At 39.8% G+C, this 21,348-nt stretch overlaps 1 protein-coding gene and 1 long non-coding RNA gene across 6 annotated transcripts in view; both read left to right on the top strand.

Moving 5' to 3' along the window:
* The first annotated feature begins 987 nt into the window (after positions 1–987).
* Positions 988–2,253, top strand: LOC127374654 (uncharacterized). Its single transcript, XR_007887041.1, has 2 exons — positions 988–1,649; positions 1,760–2,253. It is a non-coding gene; the product is annotated as an uncharacterized LOC127374654 (long non-coding RNA).
* Positions 2,254–5,218: 2,965 nt separating this feature from the next.
* The window catches only part of LOC127374538 (equilibrative nucleoside transporter 1), a 40,219-nt gene continuing 24,089 nt past the window's right edge, over positions 5,219–21,348 (top strand). Inside the window, exons 1-2 of one of the 5 annotated variants that reach the window (XM_051420036.1) lie at positions 5,234–5,364; positions 5,745–5,834. The gene's annotated coding sequence lies outside the window, so the exon portion shown is untranslated. Of the gene's footprint in view, positions 5,365–5,744; positions 5,835–20,599; positions 20,623–20,856; positions 20,978–21,061; positions 21,267–21,348 lie in introns of those variants that run through there. The other 4 variants (XM_051420005.1, XM_051420014.1, XM_051419997.1 and 1 more) reach the window with 4 other exon arrangements.

Here is a 21,348-nt window from a genome sequence, read left to right as displayed (position 1 = left end):
AGATCACCTGGAAAGGTTTTAGTGCATTTTATGTACATTCTGAAATTTCATCCGAAAGCCGAATATCCCTAACTTTTTGTGAGTAGTGTATATGAATTGTATGCTTGCCTAGTCTCCATAGGTTGCACTGATTACAGTTATTCTCATTTGTTACAACATTCAACAAAAGCAAATATTTCCACCAAACAACACAACTTGTGGTCAAATTACTATATTATACTATATTTTAATAAATTATTTAACAATGAACAACAGAATACAGCTGTCAATATGAACAGGCAACAATATCACAGCATGAATTTATAAGTGGGATTTAACTATGTATAACAAACCCTACTGCACTCTGCATCCCCACTTCTTACATTATTTTGAGATTCCTTGATGAAATAATGTTTGAAAAGAAAGTTCTCTTCATTCATTTTATTCTTTTGTGCAGGTCTTTCCGTGCCCATGACCAGTCATTGACGTGTAAGACAGTAAGGACATAGTAAGCACTAGACTTAGATTAAAGGGTTGTGCAAACATTTCACACAGGTGCATTAGAGATTCAGAATTATAAGTCATGTCTATCAGCTGTCGGGGTCTTTCTATGAGATCTGTGTTAACTGTTTTGAAAAAGTGAGTGAAAAATGTGTTCAGCCAATGAAAAAGTGTTTTTAAAAACACATTTGCAGGGGAAGACTTGTTATGTGCTAAGAAGGTGAAGCTGGAGATCAAGTGGATCCCAGTTTCATTAAGCAAGTTCTAACAATCAAGAAAAACTGTAGTAGGTGCTGCAGAGTTATAAATATATAATATAATATATATAATAGTTATAATCATCTGTGAGTTTATCACTTAGAGTCTCTATTTACCACTACACACACACACACACACACACATAATTAATTGATTACTGTAATGTAAAATATATATATATATATATATATATATATATATATATATATATATATATATATATATATATATATATTATAGAGCTTTCATATCCACCAGAGGTTACTGTGAAAATTATATTTTATTATAGGAAGTTTCAGTGTGGTCAAAGACACACAGTATTTGCATTCATGCTTCAGATGAGGTTACATTTGTTTGAGTGCTGACATAAGACTACTAGTGGGACAGCGATTCTGGGAAGAATCAACCTCATGAATGACTAAAACCAATACAGACATGTTTCCTGACATTATGGTTCGGGTCAAACTGAGTTTAAATTCTCCAAAGCACTTTGTAAACACACCATCATGTGAATATTTATGGTTACCAGTTGTTCCTTTGAGATTTATAAAAGTCATTAACTATCTATTGCAACGTTTTTGTGGTTTTAGAGACTCTACAGCAGGGCTCACCAACTTTTTTGAAACTGAGAGCTACTTCATGGGTACTGAGTCACACGAAGGGCTACCAGTTTGATACACTCTTCTGAAATAACAAATTTGCTCAGTTTGCCTTTAGTTATATTATTATTAATGATAAATGATACTCAAGAAACTGATCACGTTAATGATTTTTCGCAATAATTATCAACAATGACTTAACAAGGTGGGAAACAGATAATATCAATATTCAATTTTCATTTTTAGGACAGGCCTGCGAGCGACTCAAGTGGTCCTTGGGGGCGGCCTGACTAACAGGAGGGGTTGGATACAGTAAGCATTCCTGAAGTCTGATGGTCTCAAAGTATTACACACAGACACAATCTCACAAGTATTAACAAACCTCACTTACTTAATATGTTAACTTCTGTCTCTCTCTCCAGGTAATTTGCACCCTTTGGGAGAGATGAGACACTAGGTCCCCTGGCCTTCCCGTTTAGTGGTGTAGAGGGACAGTGGTGGGACCTACAGGATATTTCAGCTGTACATTTACATCAGTTTTCTTCTGTGTAATGTGGTGTAACTCTTGTGACCTTGCAATATGTATTTCATGTGTTTGCTATACTCCCACCTTTGTAACCTCTCTTATTTAGTATTTATAAGCTCTATATAAATATTTAATTAATGGTTTGTAACGGGTTGTAATTTAGTTGTACACCAGCCTCCACTTGTAAGTGCCCACAGGAGAAGTAACAGTTGTTGACAAAAACTTTAAGATTAAATCTGTTTCTGATCTGTGAGGAATATGTTTCACCAGTAGGTGGCACTGCAGGAGTCTTTATTTACCCAGCTATCCTACAAGTCAGCGAGGGCGCCTACAAACCGCAACAAATGTTCTTATTTGAGGCTAAATTATTAAATAAAACATTATATTTTTTGCCCGTTCACTGTGTTTTTATCCCACAACTCAACTGTCACAAAGGTACAACGTTATTATCAAGCAATGGTTTTAACCCCAGGCTCTGGATTTTTTTCGTCTAAGGCTCTGAATTCGTCAGGGACCCGGTCCAGTGTTGATCAAAGATTTTATTTGAACTGCTAATAAATTCTCACTTTCATAGACAGGCAGCTGCAACATTACATTCACAAAGTCACCAGGTTTTGAGTTATTCATCCATAACTTTTTGGTCCAATAAAAGGACTATAAAGGCCTAAAAGCGCAACTTGGATCGCTCCCAAGAGGCCTAGAAATCTCCAACAGAACAGGAGCTCATTCAGGAATCTCTGTGTTTGGGAAGCTGCTTCAGGCGATTCAGATTTTAGATTGTAAAACTAAAGAGCTAATCAGGCCTCAGTGACCCTCAAGACTAAAACCCACTACCCTAATCTGGTTATGTAACCCCCCCCAAAGAAGCAGGATCACCAGCAAACACCCCTAGATCCTTGGGAAACAGTTTCCTACATGTCAGCTCATGTCTAGCCTCAATGGGGATTCAGTCACTCAAATCTATATCTTCAGCTGGCCTGATCTGTTCAAATCGCTGCTAAATCATAGACCAAAGTAGCTGTCACACTGTGCTGTATATTCTTATGTATGTACTAGCAGCAGTAATCGACCCAGACTATGGCTATTAGAGAAAATGTCCCCATACTTTTCTGAAACAAAGAGGGTAAGAGGTTAATCTTCTGTGAAGTTAAAAGAACTGGGGGGGATTTTCTTTATGTGGGTCAGGCTGTGTCTCATAGATTAACCCAAGAAGAGAGGTTATGTTTGGTAATTCTTCTGTATGTGTGCCGGGTGTGTGAAAAGTGACATTTTGCACCCATAGACTGTTGAAGAATTTCACCCGCACTAAGCAAATCATCAGAAATTCCACTGCTCCTCGGTTGCATAACTGGGTCATTGAGTTACTCGCCAACCCACCCAGTGAAGCCTCCGCAACAGCGCCCAGCAAGCCCAGAGCATGTGAGGGGGAATCCAAATCTGCAGCCAGGTGTGGATGGAGGCGATCCAAGGGAGTCTCTGGTGCAGAGGAGATGGATGGAGGGCGAGATCTGTTGGGATGATCTTCCATGGGGTGTGTTTGACGTGGAGGAAGACGGCCAACATCTGGTGGACACACTGTAGATGCTGAAACATGCACAGACAAACACAGAAATAAATTGCCGGGCCAAAAATGTAAAAAATATTTTCAATACTGTTAATGTCTTTAATGTGGGAGTTGATGGGAGGAAACACTGTCTGACAAAATGCAAGAACATGAATAGTAATGGGTTTTCTGGAGTTTATTGGCTGGATACTCAAACAATGATCAGGATGTCTGTTTTTATTTTGCAGCCTAATCACATTCCTGCACTAGATGTTTTACATTCATGGGATAAATCCAAAGACAGTTTGTTTTCAGGAAAAATCTTGAGGAATACCAGATGATACATTTGTCTTATTGTTTACTTTCTATTGCTAATCCCAGTATTTATAAATGACATGCTGGACCTTTCATGCATTGTGGAGCTCTGCTATTAAAAGGCAGAATGACTGACGCTGCTGCTGCTGCACAGTTGGTTCCTCACATACCTCTGCACACATACCTCTGCACACTTGTCTTTTACAGCTCTGATTACTGGATCAAGTGAATCCTCGCTTGACATCTGTTGCCTTATTTACAGAGTGTGGTTTACCAAATGATTTTAGGCAGGAACATGAATTAAAAATGGTGTTAAAGCTTGTGAAATAAAGTTTTTTTCTAATATGTCTCATGTAGGAGAATAATTTTCTCTTCTCCTCTTCGTATTCATTTGTTTGTTTTTCTTTCTTCCGATTTTCTTCCTGCATTCTGCAAAACAATCAGCTGGTTGAGGCTGATCTTTAACTGTTTCTGTCTTGCAAAATAATGAGCATTACACAACTCATTTCCTCCCTCATTAGCACTATGATCATCAGATTATCCTCAGATAGCTTCAATCGTCCACCTGCAGCCTCGTCGTCACCAGAGAAGATGCAGCTCTTTTATCTTTACTGGCCCACACTCTATGAATGTGTTTGATTGTCGACATTGTTCTCAGTTATCACAGTACATATTGTTAGTCATCTCGTGTCTCTTTTTATTTATTGAACCACTGTTTAAATTCAGGCTGTATACACAATCTCTGATGCTTTGTGTCGACAGTACACTGCCTATGTTACATAAATGTGTGTCACGAATTGAGTCTCGTTAAAATGCTTTCTTGCAAGTTTAGTCACGTTACATTACATACACTGACAACATTGGTTTTGTGTGTTTTCCTTAATAACAATTAAACCAAACCACTATATTTCTCTAACTTTAAACTGTTTTTATTGCCTATAAACCACATGCGGGACCTATATTTAAGTGCTGAGCTTTGTGCACCCACCATCCACCCACTTTCCTACGATTAGGTCTCCCTCCTAATGTCTTCGGCAAAACAAACTAACAGCACAGAAATGTCCTTTACAGGAGACAGGGTTGCTCTGACCGCTTTATAGTTCCGATTGCTTGCTGGCTGATCAATAAATGAGTGAGTAGGTGGTGGTACACAGTGTTGTGACAGATGGTCCCCTCTGCTGCATCAGGACCAAAGGCCTGTAGCTACGGCCCTGTTTTGTTACATCTCCTGTACTTTGGCTTGTACAGAGTCAGTAGTTTGTTATATGAATAAAGACCTATTGACTGTGTCCTCTCTCTCCCTCTGACCCAGTATCTGTATCTGGAACTCATGACGCACGTTTTAAAACAAAATGATTATAACCTGGTGGTTTATTTGCAAAAAAAAAATCCCAAAGTAACCAGCTGGCCTGCTATTTGTCGGACTCTGGACCAGTCGGAGACACCCCCATCCTCCTCCCCCCCCCCCCCGTAACCGCACAGCCCCGTCTCTCCGTGCCAGCTGCATGAATGCGGAGCGTTGAGTTGAGTTTTGCTGCTGAATGAGAGCAGAGACAAACAAGACAGATGAATGCATGAGCGTTGTTGCCCACGAACCGACGTGCTGCTCACATGTGAGGGCATCGCGGGCCGGTTGTGTGAGGGTAAGTGTGTTTCTATTGTGTCGGTGGTAGAAAGTGAAGGACGGTGCTCAGTCTGCTGACACAGCCTGCCCAAAAATACTGAGCCGTAGAGGAGGGGAGGGAGGGAGGGAGGTGTGCCAACAAAGTTGTTCTGTGCTTGACAACTCTGTTAATGCAGGTGTTTAGTTTATAACCGGTTCTGTGGAGCCGGTGGGGGCTCCTGCAGAAAACGGTGACAAGGTCAAATGGTCACGAAGTCGCAGTGCGCCACTAAGGGGCATTTACTGATAGCTGCACTTGATATGTGATATCAGTCTAAATGCATGTAGCCTACTGCTTTGATGTAGTCTATATTGAGACTTGGAATATCTCTCATTAATACAGCATGCATGTTGTTATAGCTGCAGAGGAAGATGAAGGCTGACCTCTCTTTGGACTTTCGGGCCAGAGGTTGAGACTTGTACACAATCTGAGTTGAGGCATCGCAGCAGGTGACAGTGTGAGAATATAGATCCTCCCACACACACACACACACACACACACACACACACACACACACACACACACACATACTTGCACAGCAGGGGGACAGCATGAAAGAGCTCCGAGAATAGACCCCATTGAGCTAAAAACTACTACTGTATCATGTAAACACTCACAACATGTTAACTCTGTTTTCACACACACTACATGGCAAACCTCTCTCACCTCAGTGGGCTTGCGACAATGTTGGTGGAGTGTGTTTGATAACTTTTGAAGCTGCTTGCTTATCAGTGTCCTGGGGCCTGGAGAAAGCTGCTATTCTCACAGTGATAAGCTGTTCTGTCGGTGTCAGTTTTCTCAGCGTTTGGCACGTAAAGAGGAGAAAGTTCAAGATGCCCAGCTCGGACTCCAGACGCTGGCGTTGAAACATTAATGGATAATCGAGGAGTTGATCAATAGGTGGCAGTTTTAATTACTGCATACGTGTTTGAAAGGATTTAGTGGCATCTAGCGGTGAAGTTGCAGTGTAAAATGTTGTTCAGGACTGTATCAGAGGCAGGCTGATAACCAGGGACAATGATTAACACTATAGCTGTGCTCTCAGTGAGACATCTGAAGAATCCACTTCATATAGTCAATGGGTTGTAGGACAGGAAAGGCTGGCACCAATCGACACTGGTTTTATTCCACTTTGACAAACAGTTGCTGTCGGTGAGAGCCCAGGGTTCTGCTGCAGGTAGTGCAAAAGGGTTCTCTCTCTATATATAGGCTCTAATCAGACCAGGCCCCTTTACTACCTGCTCCACTTCAGTCAGCTCCTCCTCCACACCAGGTCTTCACAACGTGTAGATTGCAACTCCCTCGCACAAAAAACCTGAACAGCCCTGGGTGCTTTTCATTATGCTAACGTGTCTCCTCGTTTTCCCTCACTCGCTTCCTTTCCTCATGTCTTAGCTCCTCCCAGCGAGGATGTGAGAGAGAGAAATGCGAGGGAGAGACACGAGGACAGAGAAGTCGAAACCTGAGAAATCCTTGCTCACAACGTCAGTAAGCAACACCAGCTGCTGCTGCACAGCTGTATCATCTGTCAAACTGACTGGTACCAATGTCCACAGAGCAATTTCAAAGCCTTACAGTATTCATTTAGATATGTCAATTGTTTAACATAGTTTAACAGTTTATTACTGTTGTTGATTTTAATAATTGAATATCACTTTTAAATATTCTGGTTACTGATGATTTACTTGTATTATTGTTATCTGCTCAATACACACCACATTGATGCGTAGGGATATGTGTATGTCGATTGTAGTTTACTTTGTTTTTTATTTTGTCAGTTAGGTTTTCAATCATGCCAAACATACAAAAAGCACTCATGTTCCACATATGGACGTGCAGCATTTGTACATCACACCTACTCCACTTGATAAATGACTTCCATGTAGGAAACACCGGTGTTTCCTTGCTCCACGTCTCCTCCAGGTGCATTTAATGGAGGTGGAAGGTGAGCTGTGGCATCTGCAGATAGAAAGGCTCATTCTAAGGTACCCAAAACATAGCGATTAAGGTGATTATACACTAATGAAACCATAGTTATGCATATTATACTCTATTTCTGCCAACGGATCTCCCTAATTGTTACACAACTGACCTTTAAATAACATATCAAATAAAAATAGTATGGCACACTGATGAGCATTTGTAACAATGTTTTGACATTTTATAGACTAAACATTTTAAGGCGTTCTTTAGCAATTTAGTTTGCACATAAATAAAATGGAGGGATTAAAAAAAGATGAGTCATAGCTGAAGCAGCAGAGGCAATAAATCTTAACTTAAGTCCTCTATTAAGACCTACATTTCCCATAATGCAATTATCTTTTCATTAGGCCCTCCCTGCCTGGTGAACATTCATGTCTTTCAATCTCCAAACCTCCAGTTTCTGTTGAGACTTCTGTTAAAAATGTTAAGATTCAAACTTGAACCCGTATAACTCTCATGATGTCACTATGACATAATGGCGTTATTTTGTCACTGTTTTCACAGGCTGAGTAGTTCCCCTTCTTACTAGCAAACTGGCCTTTAGGTGCGAAATCAGTAGAATTCCCTATTAATTGATTATTCAGAAAACTAAACTACAAAGAGGTCACAGGCTAGAAGTTAGACACGGCCATGTTTCCTGATGAAGTGCCTCGGAGCAAAACTTTCAACCCCCTACTCGCCCTGTAATCAGCCTTTAGCTCTGCTTTAACATGAGTTGTACTGTCCCCTTTTTGCTACCTCTCTATCACCTGATCTCTTAGCAGGACCTTGTGTCCTGTGACAACTAAACGACTATAATTAGAAAGTTCTGTCTGAAAACCACACAGGGGTAACAGCATGTAAGTATGTCGCAGGGTAATATGATGCAGTTGAGTGAAATCAGGTGACCAAGATTGGATCGTCAAAAGCGTCATTGTGGATGCAACCAGACAAGGTCATAAATACTGATGAACTGATTTACTGAGGGCAAGAGCAGGGAAGTAGACAAGAGCAGACTCTTGATTTAACTGATATTTCTTCAATTATTTGATTAATTGTTTAGTCAATAAAATGTCAAAATAATGAAGAATGCCCTTCACAGTTGCCTAGAGCTCAAGATGACGTCTTCAGATTGCTTGTTTTGTCAGACCAAAAGTCCAAAATCCAAAGACATTCACTAAACAATTATATAAAACAGAAACAAGAAGAAAATGATCACATTTAAGAGGCTGGAACAAGCCTCTTAAATGTGATATTTTTTGCTGTGCTAGCACTGTGGCTTTATGGATGGCAATATTGGTCAGTGTACCATTTTGATAGTAAGTGAAATATCTCAATAATTGAACTGTAGTACAGACTCTCATGGTTCCCAGATGCTGTATTCATCTCGTGCCACCACCAGGTCAAAATATAAATGTTTCCAATACTTTATGACCAAATTCCTGCAAAACTCACATTCCCATCAGCCTCAGCTGCACTTTATTAGTGCTTATTAGCAAATGTTAGAATGCTAACACGCTAAACTAAAGGCGGTGAACATGGTAAACATTAGCATTAGTATGTTAGCATTGCACATGTGAACATGTTAGCATATGGCCATGCCCATAAGTAAAGCCTCACAGAACTGCTAGCGTTGACTATTAATAAACAATTTGTCAGTTATCAGAATTGTTTTAGATTGGTTCATTGTCAATCGTCTCTGGTTTCAGCACTAATGTTTTGTGTTTGTTGCTTGCATGTGTTTGTGTGTTCTGTCCCGCTGTGTAGTTTATTTGCAGTATCTCGTTCTCTCAAGTGTAAACCGACCTGAAGCTAAGAGGTGGAGGGAAGGAAGGAGAAAGGGATGGTTGAGTTGAGAGAGCTCTATAGAAAACACAGATCGCTAAGGTAAAATACTTTGAGCATATTTGTTCAGAAAATAATTCTTGCTGCAGATCAGTTTAGTTTAAACACACTGGAATGTGGTCTCATTAACTTTCCATAAGTAAATAAGCTTAGGTTTGTTTTCACATCTTGAATAAAGCATCTTATATACACACACACATATGAGTTTGTTGCGTTTAGAGGAGGCAAATTGGGGTCAGTTTGGCTTTTATCAACACATTTTCACACAGATTTGTATTCATCACACTGTTAAAATTAATACTGTATACTTAACAGTAAAAGAATGTGTTAGTGTCTCAATGTTTCTGCATGAATACTGAGAGGGTAAGAAAGCTACTTTTCATCAGGGGATGATATTACATAACTTCCCAATGTTGGTTCAGGGGAACTCCTTGGAATAATCTCAAACATATGTTTGCCATTTTAAACTTTCAAATAACTCGAAACATTGTCATTGTTTCCAGTGGTTTCAATGTTTCTTCCTGTCACGTACTGCCTACAAAGGGAACTGCCAACACATAATGTAGTAAAGAGCTTTTTAAACACATAGAAGCAGAAATAGAGTATTCAGAAAACAATCAAAATCAATTGCATTGCTAACCCCAATGACCATGGACCAAAATGTTTAAATAGTGTCTGACTTTCACAGATAATTGAGAGGTCTCTTAACTCTGTCTGCATGTATTTTGTAGGAGGCTTACAACCGTGTGACTGTGTATCTGTTGAGATTCTGTGGGAATATATGGTGGTTTGGGGTCACTGCCATTTGGTCCTGATACACCCAGAATACGAAGTCTTACAACATTGACAGGCAAGAACGTTGATATTGAAGGATTCTGCAAAACCCTTCTTTACAGTCAATGTCAAGTTTTATTCAGTTTGAGGTCCTGAAGACCCCCGAGGGTCCTCTTTAACAGCTCAAAAGACACATTTTATGAAACGATTTTGAACTGAGGACATATTTCAGAAGTCCTCTACAGAAACTGAGGCATTACTTCTTGATTACTTGAATGGATTCTCAGATTCTCTTTATCTGTGGACAGTCATATGCAGCACTACCCCTCCCAAATCGTAAATGAGTCTATTAGGATTTCTCTCTTACTGGAATATTTTAACAGTTTTAGCACAGGAGGTCTAACAAGAGGTCAGATCTCTTTGGAGTCAACCACATCAGCTTCATCAAATGTGCAAGCCCAGTTATTGCAAGGAAGGGAAGAGGGGAGGGGTTATTTATTCAGTATTTTCCTAAAGACTGAGTTTTCGAAAAGGTCAGAAGAAAAAGAAAGTGGTATTTAAACTCGTGCCAATTTCAACAAAACACAAAGGTTAAAATTCTGGGTTCTACTTTATCTGTGCATTGCATACAATATGGTTACGGTTAGGAAAAGATGGTGCTTACAGATAATTAAAAGGCAACCTCCACCCTTACCGTCTGCCTCGCCACATAAAGGTCACACTATTTCCTCCACTGGCACTGAACATCAGCATTGGACATAAATCCTGAACCTGATTCTCGGGGCTAGAGCTATTGTCACATTTTGGCAGAAATCTAAAGGAATACAAGATATGATATGCCATGTTACTTCTCCTTCACTGATTCAGTGAGTCTGTGGTGCTGCCGAGGTTTGGAGATTGTCCTGTTTGGTGACACCGGTGTTTCAAGATCTTGTTGTATATGTAGCTTTACTGGCTTGCTGCTGACTGTAATAGAGTCAGGATCAGGGCTTATTGTGATATTTCAGATTTTTCAATATTGCACTTGTTGACAGAGGTTTTTACTGTACCGTAGGGATAAAATGTTGAGTTTTTACTCAGAATCAAAAGGCAGGTGTCAGAAATCAATCAGACAAACAAAGAAAGGCCAACTTTACCAGGCATTTAGTAAGCAAAAAGGCAGAAGTCTGAGGTACAGGCACAATATTATACAGACGAGTAATAGCTGGGATGAAGTGGCTGGAACGCTTAATGAGGAACACGCAGGGGCATGAACACACATGTATATAATCATTATTAACACAACGATGTGAGCAGAGGGGCGAATAAAACATTTGCTATTTGTGAAAAAGCAAATTTGCCTCTTCGCTTTGTGTTTAGTCCAGCTTTGGTGAGCTTTGACCAGCAAAGTTGCTGCTTCAACCAATAGCAAATAAGTGTGTGTGGTTGACCCCACCTACACTATCCACTTTCAGCACCACAGATACCAATAAGCTGCTCACTTGTCTGCATTTGTGCGCACGTGACCGTGCCCTAAGACTACCTGACAGGGAACAGGTGGAAATCGGCTGGTATATATATATATATATATATATATATATATATATTGCAGGGATAATAAGAGAAGTGGGAACAGGCAGTGATGGGGAATGTCAGGAACAGGAGTCATTGCAGGTCAGGGGAGTTAGTATGCAGATATTAGGGTAATATTGTGACAGTGTGGTGCTGACAAAGCCTTTGGAATGGTTTACCAAAAAAAGATAACACTGATATTGAGACGTATTTAAGAAATTTGTGTTGCGTGAAAAAGACCCAAGACCACACACACACACAGACTGAGCGGATTAAACAAATGTTTTAATGTGCTAGATAAAAAGGACACCACAGGTCAATAAAATGGAAAATTTAAGATTTAGATGAGTCAGACACAGAAGGAAAAAGGAACGCTGCCAAGACTGTCGATTTAAAAAGAGTACCAGTGATTTTATGAAACATATTTTTTCAGTCATGGTTGGAGGTGAACTGTGTTTGTGTTTCTCCTACATGCATTCTGATTCAGGTCTGCGCAGCCAAAATGTTGAAGCCAGATGAAGAATATTGCTGCACTCTTTGTTTGATGCAGAGCCTGCTGGCTAAACTACTTTATAACCCTGAAAGGAAATTGTCTTTGAGTCGTCAGACCGAAATTGGGTAAATTTTTTGAAGAACTCACATGCACAAGCCCCAATTTCACACATCCTTCTTGAGGTTTGTAGTTTGTTGTGTGATAGAACATTGCTCAACAGGGCTAGATGTCTTTATTTTCTAGACAGCCACAATTTAACATCAGCAGAGTTTAATCAGCTCCTGTGCGTGACGAGCTCAATGACCATCTTGCGCAACAGTGTAACTGGAGGCTGACGTGGTTAAAGAAGTGGGAGGATGTGACAGGCTTCAGTCTCTGATATGTTTAGCATAAACTGTTAAAATATTTTCTATGATAAACAACTTTTTTTAGTCTAAATGATGCTTAATAATATTTCTTTATGTTGTGATATTCAGATAATTATTTTACCTGATGTTTAATATATTGTCATTTTATCTTATTACATGCAGAGCTTAGTAAGTAAATTAATTGATTAGGGAAGAGAATTGATCTTTATTTTAATAAATAAATAACAATTAAAGGTCCAGTGTGTAACATTTAGGAGAATCTGTAGGAATAAAATCAATATAATATTCAGGTATGTTGTGTAATCACCTGAATATAGGAATTGTTTTGTTTTTATTTGTAGAATGAGCCATTTTTATCAACATCCTTCCGTGGAAGCGGCTATGTTGAAACACCATGCTTCTACGGTAGCCCAAAAAGAGCAAACCAAACTCTGGTCATTTTCAGTTCCAGTTTTCATTTAAATAATACAGTTAAATAATAATCTCCTGCTGTTAGCTAGGTCAGATACATGGATTGTTAAATCTCATATATGTTAATACATCATAAGTGTGTGTGTGTGTGTGTGTGTGTGTGTGTGTGTGTGTGTGTGTGTGTCCTACACTTCAAAATGTGATCTGCTACTGTATGTAAACTAAACAATAATTATAAGCTAATTTACAAAAATATATTTAAGAGACATCCTGTTGACTAGTATAGTGCCATTCTGTTTACCACTGTCACATTTATGTGTGTAAACTGAGCTTTCCCCCTTTAATTGTCGAATGACCCTGGAGCCACGCAGAGACACAGAGCACAACCTAAAAACAACACTGTGAAAACAAACCCATGTCTGAAATGCAGCCTTTTGAATTTAAGCCAGCCTGTGAACTTTTTTGTATAAGAATTCAAAAGTATTTAATTGTAAAATGTTTTTAATAGTAACAGTGTACTTTAACTGTTGGCCCTTACTCAGTAGAAATGTGGAACTGAACCCTTCCCTGATCTATGATTCACACGCAGTTGTTGGGTCATACATGTGGCAGATGCAGCTCACTCAATCATGTGGGTGTCATAGTGCCATGCCGTCCACGCAGCTGAGGGATCTGGTAACAGCCTCTGAGATTCCTTTAACTCAGCCTATAAAAAAAACAGGGAACTTCAGGAACAGAAAAGGGTTTGATAAATACACGTGTAAATGTGTTCCTTTCACTCAGAGCTGTTTTGCACCATTTGTACAGGAGAAAAGCAGCAGGTGGGGCTGAATAGACCTCTTCGTGGACTGTGTGGGTGTGTATTAGTACATGGGCTTTGGTGTCGAGGATAAGTGAAAACACTCATGTGGGTGTGTAGGGCCTCTAAAGTTGTGATAAAACTTGTACTAGACTACTGTACTAGAAGCACACTCGGAGAGCACAGACCTCCACCAAGGTGCTTTGTTGCTACAGTGATGTTTGAGGTGTTAGTTTTGTTGTGTGTTTAGTTACGGCACACCATTTACTTTAATAGACCTTTTTCACAGCAGCCATTTTGACATGAAATAGTAGGGTAAACACAGGTGTTACCAGTTATACTAATTAATTCAATTTACTTATCAGTGTGGAAAAGTCTATTATGACGACGGGTTTGAGCATGTGTGACAAATTCAGTTCATCTTGCCAGAGACAGCAGTGGTACAGTCGACCTATCTTGCAATGTTAACAAGGATGAAAAATAATATGTGTCCGCCCGGTATTTGGGATCCACTCCAAAATTGAATGGGTTCTTCCTTGGGCCATGCTAAACCCTTCCATCAAGTTTATTGAAAATTGGGCCAGTAGTATTTCCATGATTCTCCTGACACTGAAAATAGTGACCCCTTTCACAACTTCACATTGTTTTCATATAGTGATTTGATACATTACTGTGATAAAAATATAGATTATAGCCGCTTTAAAAAACTACCTTAGCAGCTGTACATCTTGTTTTTGCTGACCTCCAGTGCTGTAATGTCTCACCTTGCTGCAGTGATGTAGAAGTGTACTCCAGACTGTGTCAGTACAATGTAACGTGTTGTTACAGATAAATAGACCACAACTCTGACCACACCTAACATAAAGTAAGTCTTTAACGGTTGATTGACCCAAACTAACTTACCTCTAGTGGTATCTTATATTGTCTTGACATGTATGCCTCCACTTCAGTACAATGGAGATTAATGGCATTTTATCTGCATGCTCACATCATTGAAGAATTACAATAAAAAAATAGAAGCAACAGTTTTATTCAGTGTCCCCCTCACTCTGAATAATCCACACTTTTCACTGGAGCTACTGAAGTATAGTCCATATTAAAAGTGCAAATAGTTGTCAGTTATTTAACAGGGTCTCCTCCAGCGGGCTAAATGACCCCTAACATCTGGAAGAAAAGTAAAAACATTGTATTTCTCAACTAATTCTTTTTCTGATTAAGCTTTCTTCAACAATAACAACCTTGAGTATTGTCTTTGTTGATCTGATGGCTTCAACAGATGGCCTCCAGCATCCAGAGAGTCAAGCAAACAAGAGGAGCGCTATGGTCTAGTATCAGCAAGAGTGGAAAATATCACTGGTGCCGTCTCACGCAGCAATAGAGAGAGAACAATTGAGTAATGGGTTTCAAATGGGCAAACAGGATGTTGAATGGACATAACCACGCCATAGAAAACATTGTAATGGCAGCACTCCAAAATCTTTTAACAGATGATGTTATGGACCCTGGAACATACATGCACAAAGAAAACATATCAGATCGCATGCAAACCCACATACATTTAAGTAAACACATGAAAACATGAGCTCACTGTACGCTGAATGGTAACGTGGTTTGATTTTGGTTTGATGTGTAGTGTGCGCATCGCATGTACAGCAAAGGAATGAGCTGACATACATGAAACCCCTGAACACCACACCGAGGTCATAACTGTCCTGTTTGGAGCCGCTGTAAGTCAGCCTCTATTGGTCCACTGCGGCTCCCCACTGAGTTCCCCGCTCCTGCTAGTAACTCCCCCTGCCCTCCGAGCTCCCAGTCTGGGTACAAATAGCTAATAGGACCATTAACTAGCTAGTGGCAGCTGCTAGTACAGTTAGCAGATGTGAAAGTGCACCAGTAAGCGGTTGCAACAACCCCCTGATATTTGTCCTGGTGACAAGGCGTAGCCCCCGAATGGATTCTGACGTTGTTTGTCTGACTTATGAAAGTTTTGTCGACTAAGACTCTTCGAATGGTTAAGTCAACTATTAGGGACCAGCCCTCATGTTTTCATTAGTGTAAAATCATCTGTTTATAGGAATCGATACCTTAGAATGAGCTGTTTTTATCTACAGTAGAGCAGGTCCTCTTCCATGGAGTCCTCCGGTTGATCCGGTTGTGATGTTTCTCCTAAATGCTTGGAAGGCTGAGCTGTATTCAAGTGGTTAAAGTCTATAACTTCACTGCCAGATGCCACTGAATTCTGCACAATGGTCCTTTAAGGCTGGTGCGAGTTTTCCTGGTTGGAAAGGATAAAGGAAATGTTCTTAAAAGACTGACATTCTTTCCAAATAGATGAACAATACATGCTTTAAAAATGAGATGGTTGTGCAAGGTTTTCATAATGACCTTGCATAACTTCTGTGCAAATATCTTTTGTCAAAAACTTATTCTGCAGCAGCTGATTTAAAAAAAATCTGTATTTGAAGCCTTGTCTACTGGCATGACTACAACTTTATTGGCCAAGCACGTGAACACATACAAGGAATTTGACTCTGTTTTTTGTTTATCTCAATTAAATTACACACTAATAGACATACAGCAGAACATGAACAACAAAGCTTAACAATGTCAAGTCAAATCAGTTTTATTTATATAACTCCCTATGGGGATTCACAATCTGTACAGCATACATCATCCTCTATCCTGAGACCCTCAACTCGGATGAGGAACAACTCCCATTAAAGGGGAAAATTGAAGAAGCCCTCGTGAAGGATCCCAATCCGAGGACCGAGATCAAAACGACTGGAATGAACATGGATGTAAAGTGCAACTTAACTGGCGTACAAAGTTGAGGAAGTCAAGTATAAAGTAAACTCTCAAAACCCAAATTTGATGACCAGTCATCTCTTTTTGGATAAAATGTATATTATAAAATGTATGTAGTTATATTTAAACGTCATTTAACCGATTACATGCAGACATAGAGAGAAAAGCACTTGGACAACCCAGAGATACAGCACTGTAGTGTTTGTCCTGACAGAAGTGAGACTTTATTTAGTAATTATTTGATGTAATCCTGTGAACAGTGACAACCAGGGATTAAACCTGTCGCTGCTGTCTCATCTGAATAAATCCAATGCACTTTAATCCTGCGTCATTCCCACACCTGCTCTATAAAAGAGGCGTTATTAAATCTTCTAAATAGATTACTGGAACAAAAAGTGAAAAGCTACAGTTTTCTATGCAGGATAAATAAATATTATACAGAACACATTACAGACCAGATCACTTGGAGTGAGCAAAGGAATTAAAAAGGTAAATCAGGCCATCATTAAAACATCCACTGACTTGGCATTTAGGTCCTTTTCAGACCTTACTATATATGGAAACACAACATATATGCAAAAAAATCCATTAAACATTCAGACAAATACATAAAATATGAACTAAATTAACCCTTATTTAAACTTACATAGGATCTTTTGCGCTGCACACACAGGATTTTAGAGGAAAAAGTACTTAAGAGACCTTAACGGTGGTATTTTTATACGTAATATCAATTTATTCTTCAAATTTTACACCTGGGCATACTTCAAAAGAAGTGAAGATAAGTATCTGGGAGTGAGACCCTAACTTCTTCATTAATGATGAGAACCTCTTGAATGGTTGTGTTGTCAAAGTTTTAACCACCAGAGACGGCGACAGTGCTCTGCCTCTGTAACTAAGTGTGGATTTAACCTTTAACACCAACCCTGTCATCAGCACTGTCACTACGCATGTTAAATTCACAAACAGCACAGGAATGTAGAAATGAAAGGAATGCACACATAATCCTCCTCCTCATATGCTGAACGGAATCTGACTTGTAAACATTGAATAATCCCCAAATTTAATGAGCCAAAGTGATTTATGTGAACTCCTACTTTGTTTCAAGGCATTTATGAATGATCACACTTGTTTGTCCTGGTTGAAATACATAATGAGGTTATTGTTAGATGGGGAAATACAAAAGATGTTATTGGGTTTTATTTACAGAGGAAGAACCCCAAAAAATAGTGAGGGAGGCATCTGACATTCACGTAGTGATAAATCTTTCAGCTACAAATTATAGACTACTAAATCTAAAATGTGTTGTGCAATGTTGCTTCATTCTTTAGATAAGTTTGCGCCCAAAACTTAAGCCTTTGTCAACATTTAGCATATGCCAAATTGTTGATAAATGAGGGTTGTACAGATTGAAGAGGTGAACTGAGTGAACTCAACAAATAAAAGTCTGTTTCTGAGGATTTCTGGATGGTTTCCATAGTTTCTGAGAACTGGGAACTAAAGCCAATTTTGAATTTGCTGGACTTAAACTAAAGTGGTAGATCTCATAATGGACTGTCTCAGACTTAGCTCTTGTCCCTAAATGTACCACTGGATTGCAAGGAATGTATTGTCTGTGCAGCAGCAGATTTGTGGATCATCCATCGTGACAGGGATTTCATAATAGTGCTTGACCCTTGCTGACCACTCACACTCTGTTGGGAATTTAAAGGGGCTCTGAAGGTAAAGATGAGGAGGGATTTCACTCTCGCAGACTTCCCCCCCGAGGAGTTTTTTTCTTTATTTGCCTGTCTTCGTCGCTTCAGTCCGAACCTTAATCCTCCAAAACAGAGCCAGGCCTCAAAATTCCTAATCCCAAATTTACTTCACTCTCTCTGTGTCTCCTGAGCCATTTAGGGGTTGAAGAGGCCATCCACTGGAATTCCTTTTCCTACCTCTGTCCTCTTAAATCTCAGTATGTGGCCAGAAAGCCACTTCCAGCCTATTCATGTCATGCCCTCCTCCTCTCCCTCATGCCACAGATTTCACAGGATATTCTCGAATTAGACATGTATGATGTTTGTTTGCTCATAAACATGTGTTCTAAAAATGGCCTGAGAGAACTGTCAGAGGTCGGGAGGAAGTGAAAGAGTTTATAAGATGTACACGTGACAATAAAAATTGCAACCTTGCAATAAAATGGAGGCCATTGAACCACCAGGTTCTTGTTGACAGTGTGTTGTTACGAGCTGCAATGGGGAAATACTGGGTTTCTTAACGGGTTGATTTAGCTTATTGTACAGCTTTTGCATGCCAAACTCTTGGTTATTGGCAGATATATCGTCACACAGGTGCCTCAAAAGTCAGTTAGTGGCGAAGACCTCAACCACATATGCACCTGTTGAGCTAGAGTTTCCGTGTGTCAGTTTACTTGTCTCGTAGAAACCATCCTCTCTCTTTTTTCCTTGTCTCCGTTTCACTGCTTCCCTCTTTTTCTTTTCTTTCTCCGTGGAAAAACTCAGTCGAGGCTGTGCCCTCAAAAGCTGCTGACTGACTTTCCCCTTTGCCTACGCAAGCCAGTAAACAAGCCTCAGAGGAACGCGGAGGGTAGAGCAAGGGATACATATTCAGCTACAGGAAATAAAAAAGACACTGATGTAAATGAAATACAGAGAGACAGTGCTCCCTCAGTCCTCAGCTCCCTCCTTGTTGGGTTTGTGTTTGTGAGGAGGCAGACAGACCAGCGCTCCTTTGCACATGGTTTCTGTCCATAACCACAGAAAGCTTTTTTTAGACCGGGGGGAGACAGGGTGTGGATGACTGTGTACCTACCACGACTATATGAGCAAACAGCAGAGACCAACTCTAAGTGTGTCCAGACTCACATGCCGCACAAAAACCGACCATAAACAACGCCTCGGCAGGGCAGTTCAGACCGAAGTGTTATGATGAAATTATACATTGGTGTCAGTTCTCGTAGACACTTAAGAAAACACGCTTTACTAAGAGAGGATTGTCTCTTTTTAGACAGATTTACAGCAGGTAATTGTGTTGCATAATAGCAGCAATTAACTGCAATGTTTTTCCTATCGTCAGTCATTTGTTCCATCTCATTTAGAGGACAATAATTCGATATTTCAAATTGCTTTTTGCACATGGAAAACTCCTGCCCTTAATGTCAGTTTTAGCACAGTCATGTGAATGCAGGCTCCCTCAGGCACACTCTGTCTTTCTTATCCTTTACTTGTATTGTTTTGTCCTTGACTAAATTCGTCAGACAGTTAAACACAGTCAGCGTTGACCTTCAGCTGGAGTACATGTGCTGACGTTGCATTTATTAAAACACTGTTGTTAAGTGTGAATAATGCTGAGAGTAAATGATTCATGGTACAATTGAAAACAGTTCTCTCCATAAGCTGTTTACACACATTTTATTCCAATACATTCAAACCAACTGGTGTTTTAACAGTTAATCAGTTATTTGCTCACTTATTGGGTACTGCCATTGTGATTCTGGGGAAATATCACGAGCAGTCTGTAATTTCCTAGCAAGTTATTTAGGCTGATTTAATGCCAGCTGCTACAGCCAAAGAGTGCATGTAGTTGGGGTGTTTTCAAACCTCTATCTCGCTCCAGAAAGGAAATGATCTCTCGATTGTGCAGCTCAGAGCGGCAACAAAGCAAGTCAAGCAGCCAAAAAATGTGTCCCCCCAAATAAGAGTCTTATTGTACGGACCATAATTATTACTGCACAGGATTATGGGATTATTATTTCCCATCAGATATTATGCAGTATCATTATACGATGGTATCTTTGTCTTTAATTGCTCTGCGTATCATGATATAAAAGTACATAGTGTGATAGAGGGTTATTGCATTTAATGGTGTTTATTGGGCAAATAACAACTAAAATTTGGAATAAACAAAAGATATATAACTTTTATGGTTATATCTCTCTATTGCCAGTTGGTAATAATCTAATAAGTGACTGGAAGCTCGCTGTACCTTTGAAGTATCACATCGTCTGAGGGTGTTTCTGTGGTTTGTAACAATAAAGAGATTATTCATAACCAAAGAGACAGACACATCCAGATCTGTGCAGATGACATTTTAACGTCATCTCACACTAAAATACAGATTTCCTCCGCCTCCATCTGGTCGCCTCCATCTAGTGCTGCGTTTTGGGACCATCGGCAATGCTACAATCACTAGTTCAGGGAAGTTGAATCACCTACAAATCAATACTGCACGTATGTATGGATATATTTTTCTCTCAGTTACTAGGACTAAAAGGATGTTGCTTATTGTATGTTGGCTAATGATGATTTTAATGATATGCAATCTAAGGAAAGTTAATTACCTCCAAAATGCAATTGATTATTCAATTTGTAAATGATTGACTTGTCATTACAAGACTCTTCAATATGTTACACGGTCGATCTCTTTATTTTATGTTTATGTTGAAATGACTGTTCAGTGAGCCCCCCCCCGCCCCTCATCGTTGTGTCGGATTGTGACTTTTCCAAGGAGCTTTGAACGCCACATTTAGTCCGCTGTTGAGTTGAGACTGAGATACAACAAGCCAGCACAGACTGTAATGATAAGGTAAGGACATCCCCGCATGATTGATTGAGGCAGTGTGAACTGACTTAATGTTACTATCAGCCTATTATGAAGCTTTATCTCTGAACAGTGGCGGCGGTCCGACTTTGTATTCAGCTCAGAAGGAGACATTGTTGATAAAAGAGCGTTACTTTCAGATGGTGGTCTGCTTTCTGCCGGCTGTGTGTGTGAGAGAGGAGATTTAGTTCATTTTAACGCCTCCGGTGCTCGTTGTGCTGTCTGTTATTGTTCCCGGGAGACAACCGGGAAGACAACGGGTACCGGTGTTTTGGTAAGTGGACGCCAGCAGCATGCCTCCTTTGTTGGCTACAGCTAGAAATTAAATTTAGCGCCAAAAATGGAGAGTAAAAGTG

This window comes from Dicentrarchus labrax, unplaced genomic scaffold, assembly GCF_905237075.1.
Source record: "Dicentrarchus labrax unplaced genomic scaffold, dlabrax2021, whole genome shotgun sequence".
NCBI lineage: Eukaryota > Metazoa > Chordata > Actinopteri > Moronidae > Dicentrarchus > Dicentrarchus labrax.
This window is presented reverse-complemented; position numbering and strand designations above follow the sequence as displayed.